General features: G+C 43.6%; 1 protein-coding gene across 1 annotated transcript in view; it reads left to right on the top strand.

The window, feature by feature from the left end:
• Nucleotides 1–18,095, top strand: part of BRINP3 (BMP/retinoic acid inducible neural specific 3) — a 205,627-nt gene that overhangs the window by 175,525 nt on the left and 12,007 nt on the right. The gene's annotated exons all lie outside the window — the stretch shown is intronic.

The raw sequence follows: 18,095 nt of genomic DNA, 5'->3' as shown, positions 1-18,095 counted from the left end.
AAGGGAGGGAGAAAGAGAGAGAGAGAGAAACATCAATGTGAGGTTGCTGGGGGCCGTGGCCTGCAACCCAGGCATGTGCCCTGACTGGGAATCGAACCTGCGATGCTTTGGTTCGCAGCCCGCGCTCAATCCACTGAGCTATGCCAGCCAGGGCAGACTTTCAGTTTTTTAAATCCAGTTTCAAAATAGTCATTGGCATTATTTTCAATCCATTGGATTTCAGGATGTTCAAAATCTATGTAACTATCACCACAACCTAGATTGAAAACATTTGTATTGTCCCCCAAACAAATCCAGTATCAATTAGCAGTCGCCCTCCATACTCCCATCCCCAGCCCTGGGCTGTTTACCTCTAGAAACCTGGCAAACTCACAGCTGTGCCTGGTCCGGGCACTTCCCATAGAGGAAGTCATACAATACGTGCCCTTTGTGAATGGTGTCTTTCACTTAGCATAGGGCCCTTCTCCTTCTCCTCCTGACCTCCCCAATTCTAGCACAATTCCAAATAATATTGTGATCGTGGACTACGAGGAAGAACAAAAAGAGGAACAGTGCAGGGAAATGATGTGGAAAGACTGAGCAGAATCTGCGAGTGGGGGTGGGGGATAAAATAAGTCCTCGATGATGTAAACGATAGCCATTAACGGGCTCAGGAAGGATTGCCTGTCCACTAGAGCCCTCCGGAGGGAGGAGAGGCAGCCGAGTTTGTGAGAAATATGAGTGCTCAGTTATCTGCTGGAGCTCCTAGACACAGTTCTTAAACTTGCAGACAGCAAGGGCTCAATAAATATTTGATGAATGCTCTTTGATATTTTCCTGAATCCTTTAGTTTGCCTTCTAGATGCATATAGCAACGATTTAATACGGTATGTAGAGTGTTTCCTATGCTATATAAATCGAATCACCTGATACAATATGCATGGCATGCTGTTTTGTTGTGTTTCTCTACTAGGCAGACAAATGAATGCCTCGCCCATTCTTTCCAAGGGACCTGAGTCCTTGTCTTTGGCCCTTGGGGCTGCTATAAAAACACCACGGACTGGGTGGCTCATAAGAGCTCAAGTTCTGGAGGTTGGAAGTCCAAGGGCAAGGCGCCACCATAGCGGGGTTCTGTTGGAGGCCTCTTTGGGGTTGCGGTCTGCCAACTTCTTGCTTTGCCCTCACATGGTGGAAGGGGCCAGGGAGCCCGGAGAGATCTCTTTTATAAGAGCAGGAATCCCGCCCCTGAGGCTCCACCCTCTCGACCGACCCAAGCACCGTCCCAACGCCCCAGCTCCTCATAACTCCATCTTTGGGGAGTAGGGATCCGACACGTAAGTGGAGGAGGGGCGCAAGTATTCAGAGCTCAGCATCAGAGTCGGTCCCTGTGTATCACCAAGTCCTTGAGATGAGGGTGAGGTGACATGCTATCCGTCCTTCTCTTTTGTGCCCGAGTCCTGTCCTCCTCAGTGGACAGTGAGGCAGTGGGCATGCATACCCAGCACGAAGTGGGGTATTCAACCGTCTTTTAAACCCTGGATGCAGTGCACCTGTCTTGCTGAGGTGGTCACCCAACTTCCTCTCCATCTCAGGCATGTTCACCAAGTACTTACAATTCTATGCCACACACGAGAAAAGAGATGTCTCAACGTTTTCATGGGAGAAGTGTTTGAGAGGGATGTTTACCACATCTGACCTACAGGGATAATGTATAAATCCTTTTAATCATATTTGCTTTTTCTCCATAGTTCCTTTTCATGCCCCGCCAGCCTGCTTTCTTTCTTCCCTGTTTTCTTTACTGAATATCCAAACATTGTCCATTTTAACCTTTTCTCTCGATTGATCCTTTTCCTTTTTCATATATCCCCTCTTCAATGACATCTTTCTCTAATTTTGTTTTAACGCGGAGAGATTGGTGCTTTTGGAATCCCGGTTTACAACCTCTCACTAATCTCCTGCAAAAATAGGGTTTCGCATCTTGAATCAACTGTCTTTCTTAATGCATTAAAGAATCAAACATGGATTTTATTCTCTTTCAATGTTTTTTACACTTTCAAATACACAAGATACCTAATTATCTTTCCAATACGTCTTTCTTATATCATCATCTAACTCAAGCTGTGTTTTCTTTATTTACAAGAATAGGACCACTTTCTAGTGGATATAAAAATCTAATAAAAACCTGGATCCATTCTTAGTAAGTCCTGGAAGCGGTAAACAGAAAGTATAACAATGAGATTTGCCCGTGATGGTGAACACGGTCGCCCTAGCGCGAAGCTTCTTTGAGACAGAGGAGGCTGCTCCAAGCCTAGCATCCTTGCTTTTTTGGCTTTTGCTTTGCTTGCTTTTTTTTTTGTTTTGTTTTTTTTCTTTGTTTGCTTTTCTGGTTTTCGTTTGTTTTGATAGCTGATTTTGTCCAAGTCTGTGTCTGCTTAGAGCATATACATGATCATCCAAAGCACCATTTTTGCACAATGTTGAGAGAGGCAGTTTGGGAGACAACTGGCTTTGGGATGGAGGCAGTGAGAAAGCACATGTTGTTGCCAAGTCTTAATGGGACATTATATAAACCAATAAGGAAATGCGAGTGCATAACATTAAATGCAGCAACCTAAGGTAAATATAGCTATTAAACACTGGGGGGAAATCACATTTTCCTTGGCACACGAGCAAAATGGAAATCTGCGCAGATACATTGCGGTAGAGTTTATAGACAATAGGCATGTAGACATGGAGACTTTTAATTTACTATCAGGATATGTTTATAAGTAATTTTCATGCATTCAATAAAAGTGACCAGGGAGTATGATTTTTATTTTGTACTACCATTATATAATTTTGGCAAACAAAAATCATTTATTTTGTTGTTTCTTTAATAATGAATACAGACTATGGTCAGATAAAGTGATTTACATATGATATCAGAGTATTTATTCCTAGAAAGAAGGCATAGATGAGTCATGGTTCAACAAATTTGGAGACTATAATTCTTACAAGCTCCTCTTGAAAATCTATAATGTATATATTCATGCAAAATACAATGCCCCACATTTAGGAAAAAGTACATTTGTTCATACAAGGCTTTTCCAGAACAAATTTTTTTTAATTCCTAAAATGCCTAGTAACTTTGCAAAGTATACACTTTAATAATACTGTACCATCATTTTTATTCCACTTTTTAGAGCATCTAGAATCATCCTTTGTTGTAATATTGCCACCTCACTCATCATAAACTGTTTGATTATTACCTCGAGCTGAAAGGATTTAGAAAGGTCTTTGTTTTCTCAACTTCAAATGTTTTCTGAGTGCCAGGTACCAATCCTTGGCAAATAATTATTTTAATCACCATATTTAAAAAACTTGAGGATTATACTGCCTCAACTCTCTAAAGGTATAACTTGATATGGCCCTGCATATTAACACATTGTCTCATTTCATTTTTTTAACCTGAGCTCTGAGATTTCCATGCCAATATTTTGCATGAGGTGGAAGGTTGCACTAACTGCATCCATTTGTATGATGGTCAATTGGTCCATGAAGTTACGTCTTAGAAAGAAAAATGTGATAGAGTGCAAGGCAATGCACTGATGCTTTGCTGATTTTATATTAAGTACCAGTGGTTTGTATGTAGGCCATAAAGTAAGAATCGATACAAATCCCAAGACACAAATATTTTTCCAAATCTTATAATGTTATTGACAATAAAATTCTTAGAATGGGTGCCATTTCAGTTTTCAAATAGACTTAAATCAGGGCTAAGAACTAGTCTCATTTCTATTTGAGTCACTCCTAAGTGATTTGACTTATATTATGGAAGAAATGAACACATGTTTACTTGCAAAAAGAAATACCTCATTTACTACTGGGATTGTGCCCTGATTTTACTATCTCAGAACACAATTCCGTCTTACAAAACCAAATTCTGTTGCTCATGAGCCTTTCCCTGGAACACATCCCCCCAGAATGTTGGAGCCAAAGTAAACACCGTGACGTAGGGAGACCCGACTAACTTAGAGTAGACTGGAACCTTATTCTGTGATAAATGTAACAGTGTACACACAAAAGAGGACTAACAAGAGTGTTTCCTCATACTATCTGGACGTCTCTTCTGCCAGCTCTCATACAAATGACATTGGAGACTTCAATGTGTATATGCAATTGGTGATGTCAAACTGTCACTAGGAGATGTATTGATAAGACGCTATTTGTCGCAAACCCTTTTTCATCCTAAATGATTGTGCTAATAAAAAGAAATAATTTGATGTTGTGCTACAGAGGAAAAATCAGGGCAATCTGACAAACACTGCCTTTGTCCAATCAATCCCGCCCAACTCAGTGGGAGGAAATCTCCTTTGGGTTGTTTCCATGATAAATTTAATCTAATGCTTAATTTGATAACACCATGTAAAGGCAGTGGGCGATCTTTAATCTTCATAGTTTGTTTAATATTATTTATGCTGAGGGCAAAAAAATAACCTCACCTCCCTTCGTCATTATTTTTGCCATACATGTATTCCTTGTGTTTAAACGTATGTATTATGCATATGGAAACACACACACACACACACAGCAGGTATGTACACATGTACCGATTCATTGAAACGGCACATGGCTGAAATCCAGTGTTCTTTTCCTTGAACATTAAACAAAGGTAACACTTCCTAACATCAAACGACTTTATAGATCAAGAAGGGAAAAGCTAAAGATTATCAAGATACGGACCAGCTCAAATCCCAATCACATTGGAAGAAAAACTGACAAAACAGAAAAACAACCACGACAACAAAAAACTTTGGAGGACTTCATTTGAGGCAGCCGCTCCGAGCTACAAAGTCAGTGAATACATTCAAAAATCAATGCCAATTGAAATCAGAATCCCCTATCTCACCACCCAGATGCACTTCAGACAGCAACAAACAGAACGGCACAAAAGAACATCGATGTGACAAAAGAACACAGGAGAAAATGAAGGTCAGCCTGTCGTGCTTGTTCTATTAAACCCAGCAGGAAGGCTTCGTGGAGGCTTCTCAGACGCAACAAAAAAGATCAAGTCTGAGGCAGCGCCTTTTACTGAGCTGAAATAAAATTAATTCATAGAAGCCGGGAAGTTTGCAATAAACAACCCAAAAACACCGTAGTGAGGCTGTAGGAAAGCCTCCCAATTTCAAGGTAGATGTATATTTATGAAATAGGTTCCTCAATATTATGCTAAGCACACACGCCCTCGACTAGGAATTAAAAACGTAAGGAGGACAAGACGTGGTTATGTTCCAAATACATGTTTTTGTTGTTGTTTCATAACCTCATCTAAATTCCTCTTTAGATGAAATAAATTATATATCCCCTGGACGTTATTAAATCATTTGGGTCCATATGCAGGAATGTGGAGAGATTTTTGGGAAGAGATAGTGGGGGAAACAAACAGGGATGAGGCACAGCCCACCGAATCACCATGCACCACGTCCACGTGAAGTAACCAGCCAATAGCCAACGGAGAAGACGCCCGAGGACACGCCAGTGCCCGTTAATGCCGAGCTGTAGCCACACCACGGTGAAGCGGGGTAGCTCTGGCAATGATTGCTACGGAGACCTGTCCGTGGTTAGCTGGTTACGAGCTAACACATATTAAGCACCAACTATGTGTCAGTCTCTTCTCAGTGCATACCTGTCTGCGTTCCTTAAATATCACAGTACGAGGTAGTTCCTGGTATTCCTCTAAAACTATAAAGGAGGAAACCGAAGTTTAAGCTAAAGGTTAAGTAAGCTAAAATAGTAAACAATATTTAAAAGGAGGAGGATGATAGTAGAGTAGAAAGAAGGAAGGGAGGGTTTAAATATAAGAAACATCAAACCTATAGAGATAGATATGTAAACTATAAGTTAAAATATAAAATCTCCATAGCTCAGTGGATTGAGCGTGGGCTGTGAACCAAAGTGTCTCAGGTTTGATCCCCAGTCAGGGCACATGCCTGGGTTGCAGGCCATGACCCCCAGCAACCGCACATTGATGCTTCTCTCTCTCCTTCTTTCTCCCTCCCTTCCCTCTCTAAAATAAATAAACAAATAAATACATCTTTAAAAAAAGTTAAAAAAAAATACAAAATCTCTAAATATATCTCAATGGAAATATTTGCATGAGACAGCGGCCAAATGGCATTCCGTATTTTCATCCGTAGACTGAACTAGTCGTGGCTCGGAAGGGTCAGTGCGTTGAAACAGGGAAGCTCAGGGAAAAGCAGGGCTCATTTAAAGACACCCGGCATTCAAATGCCGGCGCGAAGGGGCCCTTTCACGGGCGTTTCTGAGGGGGCCAGTGTGTCCTTCTGCACCTGCCGTCAAGAGGAGGTACCACTGCTGAGGCTCCCGACTGAATTGGCTTCAAAGAACTTGAAAAACGGCCTCTTTGTTTCTAAGGGTCTTTCTCCCATGAATAGAGGGTTTTCTTTTCTAAGGGGGGGGGTGGTGGCAGACTCTCGGGGGAGGCACCTGTGAATCTTGGCAGCCCTACATGTCTGAAGCTGTGGGCATGAATAGCTTTCCAGTCCGGGGGGAGGGGGTGGGGGCGGACGACTCCATAGAATGCTAATGCTGCTATCCCCGAGCCGCATGACTAGCTCCACATGGAAGTGGTGTTTTGAAACCCAGTTCACTTCATCTCACCGGGTTTGAAAACATATCCTTTGGCCTTAATTTTAGAATGTTAATTTGCTAAAAGGGTTTGTTGGGAGGCGGAGCAAACTGTCAAAATTACGTCTGGTCCTGCAGTTTCTAGTTTTTTAGTAAGTAAAATCAATCTCTTGTTTAATCTGAAACTCACTTCTATGTTTACAGTAGGATCGAGAGTTTAGTACTAGGTGTATATGCATAAACAGAATCCTATGTCTGGGTCATGTTTATACAATGTAGTTCATAAAAAAGGCATCCCAAATGAATTACTTTTTCAAAGCAGGTGACCCCATTTGCCAACCAGACACATCACACGTAGGAATAGATTTTCGTATCTTTATATAAGAATCTTTACACTAATAATATGAGTACATTTTAGAGTGCTCATCATCTATGAAATATCCCATTTAAATTCAATAAAAAGAACGAACTATTTGGGGATTAAGGCAACCTCGGAGTTAAAAGACCTGTACTCGGAAAATGTAAGACGCCGGTGAAAGAAATTTAAGGCGACACAAGTAAGTGGAAGGATTGACTATGCTCACGGGGCAGTTAACACGTTGAAACATCCATACTACGCAAAGCGATCTGCAGGTTCACTGCAGTCCCTATCAGAATCCCAAGGGTGCTGTTCGCAGAATTAGAATGCATGACCCAGGATTTTATGGTGTGGGACCTTGTGAGTGTGCTCCACGGAATCACTCAGAGTCCTGACACGTGGAGGCTTTGCCTTTTCAATGAGTGGCTTCCAACGTCACCCGGGGCATCAACACCCAGCCAGTGAAAGGCGTGAGAGTGGACGGACAAGCAGCACCTGTCCGTGAAGGGCCTCGATGAGTGAGCAGTGCCCTCTCCCATTCCTAACTCACGGCAAGAACTCGTCACGTGGTCCAGTCTGCATCTGAGGCCGCCTGGGACCCTTACAGCCTGGTGATGCCCCCAAACTTCCACGCTCTTGCAGTTGTTGAGAGAATTAAGGAAGATTGTATGTGGGGCGCTCCTAGAGTAGTGTCTTGAAGGTAGTGAGGCCTCAGAAAACACGAAGTGGAAGGGAAGGGTTGGGGGCAGCCAAGCCCCGCCCACGGCTTCTCCTGGCCTTTCACCGCTCGCTGCACACACTCCCTCTCCTGAGATGATGACACCAGTGCTCAGGGTAAAGGGATTTGGCTCCAAAGGTCTGAGGCCCCTACATCGAGGGAATCAGCCAATTGCCTTACAAGAGGGAGTCGAACGAGTTTTGATGAAAGACTTCAATGGAGTAAAACAAGCCCACAAACCAAACAGAGGTCAGAGACTTTGGCCACTTTAGACCCCTGATTGCTCAAAGGGCAGCATGAGGACACAGGGCCTCCAGGTTGGGGACATTTGAAAAAAGACCTTGACAAAAATGTTTGTGACGGAAAAGATCAGAGTCAACGCTCACTGGCTCAGAGAAACCTGCCAACTAGCGAGATCAAGTAGCGTCTGAAATCAGACGGGAATCCTCACGACGGAACCAGAGTTGCTCTCTGGACAGGCTCCCGGAATTCCTTCCTGAAGACTCGCTGCTGTTGCTCCAGGTTCTCCGGCCTGGCAGCGCCTGTGTGCAAGCACAGCCCCACCGAGACCTGTGTTCAGAGACCAGGGAGATGAGCCCGTGCCTCCGACATAGATGTGTGATTCTTAGAGGATCTTTCTCTAAAGAACGGGATTGTGTGCAGCGTGTTGCTTTCACGTTAGGACTGGCTCTGGCCGACGCACACGCTTCCCAGCGTTATTTACCTCTCACTCTCTCCCGTGTCTTAGAGGTAGAACGTGCCAATCGCTTTCCAAGTGGTATCCGTGGCAGCCTATGGAATTAATTTATTTCCTTCTCAATCCTCTGTGACTTCTGGAAGGAAATGCTAGGGGAATAAGAAAGATTGCTAACGACAGGCAGCTAAACGCCACCTCCTGTTTGCTAGCGTGGTCCACGGTTTCAGTGTCCTCGGCCGTCGGCGGGATTCGCATTCTTCACAGGAGGATTGCTGCTCCGGACACCGGTCGGCCCCTCGCCCTCCCCGTCCGCGTGGAACCGCACCTGCTCTTGTGGTCGCCCCTTCAAGAACAGAATGCTGTAATCACCCGCCGCGTGGATTACAACTGTCCCCGGAACTGCTAAATAACACAGCGCTACGCACGGAAATTATAGGCTAACGCTTACTCGCACGTAGACGGCCGAAAATATGCCTCTCCGTGCATTCCTCATCTAGTGGACAATAAAATTACTATCTTTGCATTTCAAAAAGATATTTAAAAAAATCATCAGCTGAGCTGGGTATGTTTTAGAATAGGTTTGTATAGAGAAAACTATTAGTGGGAAGGAGAGGTCAGAGGTCGTTTGTTATTAACCTTCTCACGCATCTGTTTCTTATCTCAGTCCTCCCCTAATAATAGGATCCTACAGGGGTTCTGTGTTTGTGAGTGATGCCATCCTATAGCACCGAGCCTGGTTCATTTATGTGATGGCAGGAATCAAGCTGTGTACAGCGGAAAGCCTAGTGAAAATTCGACTCTCACGGCCCCGTGCACACAGAGTAGACCTGCCCAACCCAGTCAGAGCTTTCAAGTATTTATGTTTATGAATGATAATCAGACACATTTGCACGATTTTAAGATTATTTTGCATTTTATACTTTTTACTTTGGAATTCGTATTGACGTAAGGCATTCTTATGGAATATATGTATAGAATCCAGATATGCGCATATATTACATGTGTGCTGGAAGGGAGAAATGTAAGAGATGCCCAGTTCTTTCCTTTGAAGGCATGGCCCGAAGGCTGAACACATCATTCCAGTTACAACCCAGGACCAGAACTCCTTCCTAAGTCCGTTCAGCTGCACGAAAGATCAGGAAACACAGCCTGTGAGTCAGTGGCCACGGGCTCAGCTGAACACTGTGTTATTAGTGCTACATAAAGGGAGGAAGAATGACTACTGAAAAACAAGTGAATGTCTCCGTCATCCCATCATGAATTTAATTTTCAAGTGTTAGATTCCTTCTTGGAAATGTAGCAGATTCCGTAAGATATAATCAGAGGAACTGTGTAGAAAATCAGTGACATATTCTGAGTAGCTACTTCGTTCTCACGGCTTGTGCCTTCATCATTAGCAACAGTGTCCTTACGGTAAGGATTGTTCAGATGAAAGGTACAACGTATTATTTACAAAGAGCAAAGAGAGACTTTAAGGGCTTTTTTAAGGAGAGCAAGGATATGGTTGCATATCTACATACCTTTCCATAACATGATATATGTGCATATCTGTATTCCATATATATATTCCACAATGTATAAAAAGTGAATATATTCTCTCTCCCTCTCTCTGTGTATATATATATATATATATCCATCCTCACTTTTACTTTTGTAGAATACGCTTGACAGAGAAGCTCTTTATTCTCCATTTTTTAACGTTTTGGAACAGCGTGACCTTTATTCAGCTGAAAGGACCCTCGTCAGAAGTTTGAGTTCTCGTGTTTGAGACCTTGTTCTGCCACTAATTACCTGTGCGACCTGGGGAAATGATTCTTACCCATCCAGTTTCAATCTCCTCATCCGCCCCAGGAAGGTGCTGGGCAAGGTGATCTCCCAGGCCCTCCCCTGCCCTCATTTCCAGGGCTCCCTGACTCGGGGTCCGTTGTGAGCGCTGAACTAATTAATTTCCTCAGTCACCCTCGCGACACTGGATGGAATATATTTTCTCATGATTTCCGAGAAGGGGATTCATGTATCTGCAAGGATCCCAGCGAGGCTCCAACTGTAATTCTGGCTTTCCTGAAAGGCACAGAGTTGAGTTTCTGGCCATGGACGGCAACCCCGTGCATGGGGCAACCACTCTCTCTTTTCCCTGTTCTTCCTACATTGACCTTGAACCAAGGTCAGGGAATGGCATCAAATAAGCTAGGGAATGGCGTCAAATCCATGTGAACGCCCACACTGTTACATGCCATGCTCTCTGTGTGTTCAAGACTGTTTCCTAAACAGAGAGTATAAACATGTGAGCTTTCTAAAGCAGTTTTTAAACTGTTTAAATGGAAGCAATTTCTTTAAATAGGACCGTGTATCATTTTCATGAATCACATTATCATTTGCATTGTACATAAGTATTTATAGAACAGTTTCTAAGTGTTGTACTTTTTGCTGGGCTCCAGGAATAAAAACATAAGATAGGGCTACCAGGCCTCCAAAGCTTAGGAGCTTAGGAAAGGTGCAAACTGTATAAAGTATATCGACCATTTAAATGACTTCAGACCACTGGTGGGGGGGGGAGCTGAAGGTACTTTGGAAATTCTCTACTGGGTTTGTCCATTACCATAAGGACAGGGCTTAGGCAAATTTTTATGCAACTCTCTAAACGGGGAATTAAACAAATATGTGGGTGTGAGTGCATTTCGCTAACGCTTTGAAGAGAGCGCATGGAGACGAGCCATTACATACAACTTCCGGGCGCTGTCTGAAATCGGGCAGCGGGGCCTCGGCAAGTCACGCTGCCCCTGGGAGCTTCACACTGGGGGCTCATTTTTTCCCTTCTTGCTGAGTGATGTGCTGTTTATTTAGAAAGTAATTTTTAAATAAGCTTTTCATGAACCAAACAGTAGATGTGGTGACACTGTAAGTAGGGGTAAGAGACCGTTAAAACAGTGAAACAATAAAATCTGGTGAATAACTGGATAGGGGGGAAGAATAAAGACTTATGCAGGATTCTGAGACGTTACCCTACTTGCAGAGTAAGCCTGTTGCCTTTCATTGGCGTTTACCGAAGGCACGCGACTCCTCAGTCAGAGACAAAAGACTTTATTGCTCAGGGACTGCAGCAGAGCTGGGTAAACATCAGCATCGATCCCCGAGCCTCCAGCTCACACAGGGACGATGTCAGGGCACCAGCTGGAAGCTGTACAGGGGGTAGGTTATTGTCACGGCGGAGAAGCCCAGCAGCAAAGCACCAAGGGTCCAACACCTTCGGGAGGCGGGGAAACAAGCATTGTAACCATCATAAACAAGGCGCCCCTCCTGGGGGGAGCCCGGTCGGTCAGGCTGGAATTGCCTTGACCTCTTCACTGCCCATGTGACCAGCTCCACAAACTGCTGAGTGTCAGGAGACAGGGCAGCCTTGCAGCCTGGCTCACTTGGCAAGAATGTGCCGGCGGGTTCAAGGCCCATGGTGACTGGGTTCCAACAGGGGGAGGATTCAAAGCTGACGCCCAGGTTTCCCAGCCTAGACCTTTGGCCTCCGAGGAGCATGGCCTCAGTCTCAGTCATCTTTAGGCTTAGTGCTGGCCCAGACGAAGTGCTGTTTATTTTTATCTGTCTCTATATTTTATCTACATCTCTATGTGAGTTTCCTTAGGGCTGCTGAAGCAAATGGCCACAACTGGTGGCTTGGAAGGAAGGAAGGAGGGAAGGAGGGAGGGAGGGGGAGAGGAAGGAAAAACCAGACATTTATTCTGTAAACACTAAAGATGCTAGAGATCTGAGATCAAGGTGTCAGCGAGACCGAACTTCCTCTGTAGGCCCTAGGACAGATCATTTCTTGCTCCTGCTGCCTTCCAGTGGTTGCCAAATTTCTTGGCATTCCTCAGCTTGGGGTTCCACCACTCCAGTCTCTGCCCCATTGTCCCCTGGCCTTCTTCCCTCCAGAGGCCTGTGTCCTGTGTCATCTCCTCTTCTTGTAAGGACACTGATATTTGGATTTAGAGGCCACCCCGATGCAGCATTGCAAACACCCTATTTCCAAATAAGTTCATATTCCAGGAGGAATTGGGGGGGGGGGGTACTGTAGAACCCGTTATAACATCTACATCTGTCTCTAGTCAGTGACTATGTAAATGAATAAATACATGAATGAGCAAATGAACAGATGAATGGATTCAAGACCTTGTAGTTAGATGAACAGTGGGCCCAATGGCAGAAAAAAAATATAAGCGACAACAGGAGGATTTCAATTAGCCATGCTGACAGAACTTGATAATGGGACTTAAGGTGGGGAGGGCCCACCAGCAGTTGGCGAAAACATGAGTGCTGTCACCCCACTGTGTGCTAATTGGTATAATGTATTATTCTTCCAATGACATCACCCTCGTCTTTAGTCCCCATCACTTAATCCATATCCCATCCAACCCCAGCCTCAGTTCAGGTCTTTCCACCCCCAAGGGGAGTGTTTTTATAACCCCTCCTACACGTGGCACTTAAATTTCTTCCTACGCTGCCGTACGCTAGCATAACCTATAATCTGTGTTTTATTTAGATTATATGTTTATTGCATATGTTTATGCATTTCTAGTGTGATATGCACTTGGATTCATATAGCAAACCCCCTATTTATTTTTTAATCCCCAATTTCCCACTCTCCTCACATAATATTATCTAAGATGATGCTGGATATATAATTACAACTTAATAAGTACCTACTCACGAATCTTCCATATTTATGTTTATGCAACCTTTCTATAAGTAGGCTAATTCAGATTTTTGTATGAATTTTAACATACTTCAAAATAAGGGAACAAGGTAATAACACTTGTTAGCATTCATTTATAGAACTTTCCTTTGCTGTTAGGTAGAAATGCATATAAAGACACATTTCAACAGGATTTTCTGAGCAAATTGCTTTTAAACAGCAGTTGACACTCATCCAGCTTTGATTTTTACCATTTTTGTTTCATCTCCAATGTTAATACACCATTTTCACTATCTCCATATTTCCAATAATGAAACCCGCTTTGTTATGTTCTTGGAGGTTACGCCGGTAACAGCCGGTTGTTAATGAAGCAAATGCCAGTTCCTACCCAGCACAGCGTGCGGCCGATTCAGTAGGAGGGTGTCTCTCAAGACTTCTTTCTCGGCTTTGCAAATGCGTCTGATCATTCCATATTTAATTTCCTTTCAAGGCATTTTCACCTTGGAGGACAACATGGTGTGTTATACTCAAGGGTCTCCTGTTTGCATGTTCCCTAGTTTAATTTCAGTTGGCTAGGATATGCCATAGCTTAGTCTTCTGGGGGGAGGGAGGCGGCTGTGCACCTGGAGATGCATTATTGTGAGCACTGTACCTACTTGATTCAGATGGTATTTTTTTAAAACTGGCATCTTTGGAATGCAGTTTTAGGCAAATCCTGCAGAAGGTTTGGGATGTTGTATTTAAACACTCGCCGTGAAGGAAACGTTAATTTCGATGACAGTCTTTAGATGTCCTCGTCAAAGAAACTGCTAGGTGTTTCCTTTCTTACATGTGGTATTTCCTAGTGCCCATCTCCCATACAGTGAACTGTTTCCTAGTCCCCTTTCACGGGATGGGAAAACTTGACAACCGAGTACGTCATCACGCACCCACTGCGTGAGCGCCGCGGAGGGCGGAGGAAGAGCGAGCCTTTTCACGTGTCTGCATTGTGAGGCTTCAGAGTCACTAGCGCCTCATCACCAGCCTTTGGGCTTTTTGTTTTTTAAAATATATCCTTTCATAATGGCCCGCGACAGCAGGAACGCCTTCAAAAGATAAAATAAATTTAAAAAAAATAGAAATGAATCCCATCTAGCCGTTTGAAGGGAAAAGGAAATGCAGCAATGAGATATTTACATGCTAGATTCGACAGAGTCACAAACTGACGGGTGAGTTTATTGCAGAATGACAAGGCCCACAAATAGATACTCTCCAAGGGTCAGGGACACTGAGGGCAGGCATTGGTTCTGACCTCCGGACCGTGGCAATACCCAGAGGTGGCCTGCAGGGGGCCCCAGTTGAGTGGCCGCAGGCTGCCCCCAGGTTCTCCATCTTCAATGCTGCTAATTCCAGATTCTGGGGCTTCCTCCCGTCCAGAAGATGTGGGACACAAAAAGACACATGTTAGGCGGTAATCCATCAAAATAAACGACAGTTAAATCTTGCCACGGCTGCCCTCCTGTTCCTCTGTAATCCTGCCCAGTAATGTGTCTTAGCGAAACACAAGAAAGTTACCTAAAATATGGACATCTGCATTCAGTGTAAGTCAACTCTGTGGGTAATAAGCACTGTAAAAAATGATAGAAGACCAAAAAAAAGGTTAGAAACCACCAAGAAGAACTCATGTGTAGCAGATGTGAACTTTCAATGTCAATAATGGGAACATGGACATGTAGCTAATTGAATTTCTTTGTTGTGTATTTAGCTACAAACCAGAACATCAGAAAAGGATAAACTGCAATTATTCTCTGTTTTTTTTTCCTTCTGATCTCACATACTATTTCAACAGATTCTAAAAGATCAATTTTAACAATTACGAATGATGCGGAGACATAGCTATTCTCACAGGCAAATAACCCCGAGAGGGCATGGAATGGCCTGTTGGAAGAAGCTTTGAATTGAGTACTATGCCAGGAATTAAACAAAAAAATCTCAGCTCACTAAGTGGTTCTTGAATAAATAAATGAATGGCTAATTTAGGTTTTCTCTATTTCTCTATAATTTTTTTTCTCTCCATCTCCTCTTTCCCGGACACAAACTCTTGCTACTTTTATGTATAGATGGGCCTCTTAGAATTGACTGAAGTTTTAATTACCTGAAGGAAATACCATTACCTTTTATTGTGCCTTTAAAAAGCAGCTGGTTTTATGGGAATGCAGGATTAAGGAGTGCACAAGAGTATCATATGGCCTATTTAGATCCCAGCTCATCCATTCCAGGGTTCATGTTCAGAATAACTTCACTCCTCACTGCAATTCACTTTCCTCGTCTGCCAAGTGGAGGAGATATTAGTACCTGTCTCAGGTTCATGTTCAGTTTTAAATGACTTAATAAAGGGAAGGTGTTGGGAAAGATTCCTGGAATGCAGTAGACAGTCAACACGAACTGCCATGGTAAAATGAAGTCCTCATAAAATTACTTCATTATGACAAAATTAAAATATAAACTGCAGTTAATAAATAAATATGTTTGCTTATATACAAAGTAATTATTGTAAGGCTAAAATTAAAAGAAAACTTCACATTCCTTTGTAGTTAAGCTGGGAATATAACCGAACACTTTCCGTTATAATAGGCAGTCTTGGTACCGTACTTTTTATAATTACCTGATTTGAATTACAAGCTAATTTTGGGGATGCAGGGAACTGTATTTTATAGTGAAAGAATTACAAACACAAAGCAGTCTATTTCGGGAAGGGTTTTTCCTATAATGGTGCTTAGGGAGGTACTTCTGAGGTTATGCCCCGGAAGTAAAGAGCCTTGACTCACGTCCCCCCTCGGCCACTTGCTCATCACCTGTACGACCTTGGGGAAGTTGCGGAGCCTCCCTGAGCCTCAGCGATGTACTCTGTAAAAATTGGCAGCAAGAATGTTTACCTTGGAGAAGTGAGCATGAAATGACTGTTAGGTAAAGGGCCTGAAATAGCTGCTTAATCCATCTCAGGTGTCTTTGTCTTCTCTCCCGGAGCGCACGGGGAGGCCCTTGGGGAGCAGCTGTGTGTGCTGCAGACCCATCCCTTAGCCTAGTTCCCGCTGTGTGGGAATTTTATTTCTCCTCTGCACAGGAGGAGACAGACGTGTAGGGACAGACAGAATGCCCTTGTATTGTCTTGACTACACTGTACGTGCTACTTTTGTAAATGAATATGCTTTCGGTAATTAGAGTTTGCTTTGAAATCAGAGTTCTCGTGTGTGTGTGTGTGTGTGTGTGTGAGAGAGAGAGAGAGAGAGAGAGAATTTGGGGGCAGTATGATTTGAGGGCAGAACGTTAATTTAAACCTAAAAGCCAGTAGCTATTTGGAATCACTTGTGAGATTTCTCTGTACCGTCTTCCCCCAAAGACAATACACCTGGGTGTAATCACACCTTTGCTGTCAATTTCTAGTCTCCAGGTAATTATTTAGGGATAGTTGAGCCAGTTAAATGGCACCACAAGGAACCCATCAGCCAAATCCAGGAAGTGGGGTATATTACAAAACTTGTCTCATTTTCTCAAAATAAAGTCCACAGCACGGGATAAACAAAGAAGGAACAACTGGAAAAGACTTAAGTGGCAAAACTAATGAAATGAGTAGCTCTCTTTGGATCCTGATTTTTTGAGAATTAAAAAGAATTATTTTTAGATTTTCAGGGAAATTGGAATATGGCCTGGGTATTAGTCACTGTCAATGAATCCCAGTTAGTCCTGGCGTGTGATCATGGCAATGGCGATTAGGTAGGTGAGTGTCCTCCTCACGTTTTAATCTTTGAGACACGCACAGACACGCCCACGGGCTCCTGGAGCTGAGGCTGGGCGAGGGACGCCCGGAACTTCAGGTGGGGTCTCTACTGTCTGCGTGCATTTGACGATTTTATACTTGAACGTGGAGAATTAATAAAAATGGAATGTAAGCTTCTAAAGAGTAGCTATGTTGCCTCTCAGGGGCTTTAAACAATTATGCATTAGGAACTTAAAAGATACATATTGTGTTACATGTGTTGTTATGTGCACATTTCAGTTTGCCCTAATACAGGATTTTTGAGGATATTTGTCCTAATACAGGGTATTTATAGATATTTGTAGGACTTTTGTAGATATTTTCTAGATATGTGTAAATATTTAAAGATTGATACTCTTACAGAACAGACCTAGGAGGTAGGTGAATGATATATTGTTACCAAAAAAGACCCCCCCTTTTTCTTTAGGGGTCTCCCTGCCACTAGGTTCACTATGGCCGCCGCCAGAGGAAAGACGTCTCTCAATGCCAGAGATTTGTGCAAAGGAAAGGAATTATTCATTTAAAAGCTGTACAGACTCAGAGTAGTGACTTAATGTCTTCATTCAAATGTTAAAGTCCTTCAGGATACCCAGAGACACACACAGTCCTTCCTTCTCCCTTTGCCCAGTCCGGGGCACCGTATCTCAGGAAAAGAAGTAGAAGTCCGTGATGCAGGTTCCCGGCACCATCAGCTGTGTTGCCACCGGGATCTCCAGTTAATCCGTTAATCCAAAGCCATGTGGCACCTTCCCATGGCCCACCAGCAAGAGTCCTTTCACCCCTTTTCTTCCAGGCAAAGTCTCTCCTGCTTCCTAAGCCGCGTGGCAAAAGGGAGCACCCCAAAGCCTCATGGTTCTGACTCTCACCAAAGCCGTGGAGCCCCTGCTCTGCCAAACCCACATGGTTCTCTTCCTCTGCAGCCCCATTTCCGACTCCTCCTACAACCAGTTACACCTGCCAGCACTCCTGTAATCTTCCAGCTTTCCTGGGCTGCCTGAGTGAGTCTGGGCAGGTGTGGCCCCATGGCATGGAGCCAGTCATCTCCAAGTTCTTGAGAAGGCGCTGTAACCAGGGGGTGTTGCCTCCCAGTCACATCATGGGTTGAAGTCACTCCCATCCCCCTGGCTCAAAGTATGGCCACAGCTATTGAACATATCTATGCAACCAGTTAAAGGTTATAGATGTGTTAAATGACCATGCCTGAGGTTAGTTGCAAAGCTGTTGCTGTGCAAAACA

This window comes from Phyllostomus discolor, chromosome 15 (assembly GCF_004126475.2).
Source record: "Phyllostomus discolor isolate MPI-MPIP mPhyDis1 chromosome 15, mPhyDis1.pri.v3, whole genome shotgun sequence".
In the NCBI taxonomy this organism is placed as follows: Eukaryota; Metazoa; Chordata; class Mammalia; order Chiroptera; family Phyllostomidae; genus Phyllostomus; species Phyllostomus discolor.
Note: the sequence above shows the minus strand (reverse complement) of the source record. Positions and strands in the feature narration are given on the sequence as shown.